Source organism: Cyprinus carpio, chromosome A4 (genome assembly GCF_018340385.1).
Source record: "Cyprinus carpio isolate SPL01 chromosome A4, ASM1834038v1, whole genome shotgun sequence".
Classification (NCBI taxonomy): domain Eukaryota; kingdom Metazoa; phylum Chordata; class Actinopteri; order Cypriniformes; family Cyprinidae; genus Cyprinus; species Cyprinus carpio.
Window position 1 is genome coordinate 19375541 of NC_056575.1, and position 2965 is coordinate 19378505.

Here is a 2965-nt window from a genome sequence, read left to right on the forward strand (position 1 = left end):
GTGTTGAGCATAGATTGTGGAACCACTATTTGCTTGTGTTATACTTATGTTCTTCATTTTTTTAACATTTATATCATGACGTGTATACTTTTCTATATCTGTATAAAAATGATATAATAACTGCTCCCTTTTAGTAAAACAACCTGAAGCCATAGTACACAAAATGTTCAACAATAACAGTTTCAGTCAAAGTTTGTAGCGCTCGTGCTCAGAGTCAGTAAAGTGTTGTTTTGTAGCAAATTTCATCATTCATCACATCAACAGGAAGGACGGAACCCATTTTTTTTTTACCTCTTTTCTCAGTTTTAGCCCCTTGTCAGGAAGGCAGATGTAATATAAACTCTTCTGTGCAAAATATGTCTGCATATCATAACATTTCATTCGATCCAGTATAGAATGGAATTTATACCATTTAAACAAATCAAACAATGACATTCCAGAATTAGAATTAAATTCAATTCCAATTCAATAAATACTAAACACCGATTGCTCAAAGATCCTTCTAAGAATCGTGAGAGATTGCACACCTGACAGCATAGAGACACACAGCAGAATGTGAGAGGTCTAGTGCCCAGAGCTCCCAGAGACTCATCACACAACTTTTTCTGATTACGATGAAGCACAAAGGTTTGTCACTTCACTTATTACACCCTTAAGGAGGGGGAATAGTTGCAAACAGAAAATTAAAATCATTTCTTGAAATAATGTTTACTACATTTTGCAATTTCATCCTTTTTGTTGTGTGCAGTACAATAAAAACATGTTTAAGGTAACAACCCACAATGCAAGTCAGTGTGATTTGGGCTTCAATGTCATCTTGCTGGGGTTTTGGTCACTGCACCCATTTGTATCCAAGAAATTTTGGAGCAACATCATGCCTCCTTCTGCTGACCAGCTTTTTGAAGGATGCTGATTTCATTTTCCAGCAGGAATTTGGCACCTGCACACCACTGCCAACGCACAAAAAGTTGGTTACTGTTCCTGGTGTTGGTGTGCTTGACTGGCCAGCAAACTTTACCAGATCTGAACCCAGAGAGAGCAACTGGCCCACTAATTGTCGAGAGGAAGATGAGGAAACAAGAGACCAAAAACAATCCGCATGAGCTGAAGGGCCACTGTCACAGGAAAACCTGGGCTTCCATTACACCCTCAGCAGTGCCACAAACTGAATCACCTCCCTGCACCGCCGGAATTGAGGCAGTAATTAAACATAAAAATCGGGAGCCCTACCAAGTATTTGAGTACATGTACTGTAAATGGAACACGTTTCCAGAAGGCCAACAATTCACTAAATTGTTTTGTTATTATTAGTATTGTTGGTTTGATTGAAGTATTCTAATTTGTTGAGATTTGGTGAATGTTGTGGGTTTTTTGTTAAAATGTGAGACCAGAAATCATCAAAATTACAGAACCAAAGACTTACAACTACTTCAGTCTGTGTGCATTGAATTTATGTAATACACGCGTTTAACACTTTGAGTTGAACTACTGACATGAAATGAAAATTTTCCATCGTCATTCTAATTTATTGAGAAGCACCTGTACATGTGGCATGCAGGGCTGAGAGCCACGGGAACCGGTGAACTTTCACACAACTTTAATTATAAGGACAAACAAACAATAAAATGTAAAGTAAAGCAGCAGCCCATCACGAAAAGACTGCTGCATAAAAAATAACCTAATAATGCACAACATGAAGCCCCTGGTTCTTATTTAATATAACTCTCCATACATTCATCCTAAATTGTACGTATGCACAAAAGCTAGATTTTGCGTACACATGGTTTTATATTCATTAGAGTGGAATACTTCATGTAAAGTTATATTGAAAATGAAAATACCATGATTTACGCTAAAAGCCGAGGTCCTCATGGCTTCTTCTTTCCACACTTTCAGTTACTTTTCGTTTACACACTCCAGGAAAAAAGTGTGTACACAACATGGTCTAGAAATGTCTTTAAGGTGCGTACCATATTTGGACACCAAGTTTATTTTTTTTTAAAGTTTCTACACAATTTCTGTGCCTATTTTGTGCGACGGAACGTTTATAATGAGACCCCTGGCCTGTCCTCTCTCGTCTTGCACTGTCATCACACTCCTCCAGTTTATACTCCTGGATCTCCTGCCTTGAGGACTCGAAAGACCGTTCCCACAGCTCTGTGTGAATTTCCCATGTGGCTTTTAGGTATCTTTTTTGAATGAAACGCTTTCCCCACACTGTTGCAGGTGAACGTTTTCCTCCACTGTGAATTTCTCTTGTGCCTGTTAAAGCTTCCTCCTTGAGTAAAAACTCTTTCCACACTGAGAGCAGTGTTAAAGCTTCTCGCCGGGTGAATCCTCATGTGCCTTCTAAGGCTTCCTTTTCAATGAAACTATTTCCCACACAGTTTGCATGTGAACGCTTCTCTCCTGTGTGAATGTCATGTGGGGCATTCAAAGTGCTTTTATGAGGTAAAACTCTTTCCACATTTAGTTACAGGTGAAAGGCTTCTCCTCGGTGTGAATCCTCATGTGGGACTTTAAGGTTTCCATGTGCACTGAAACTCTTCCCACAACTGTTTGCAGCTGTAAGGCTTCTCTCAGTGTGAGTCCTCATGGGGACTCCTCAGTTTTCCTTGATGGTTGAAACTCTTTCCACACTGTTGGCAGGTGAAATGACTTCTAGATGTAGCCTTAAGAGCTTCTTTTTTGTGCGGGAGTCTTTTCTGTCTGTGAGCACTAAATGATTTTTGTCCAGGTATGAAATCAAGATGTTTTTTATACTGATCTTTATCTTGTATTTCATTCAGTTCTTCCACTCTTCACTTTCAGGTCTAGGGTGAAAAGAGATAAAGTTAACACACATTTACAAGCAACAGTAGAACAGAAATTAATAATGGCCAAATCTGCCATGTATTCTAAAAACGGAGCATCAAAACTCAGCTTGTTGAGGGGTCACAGTCTGCAGAGTTAAGCTCTCTACCAC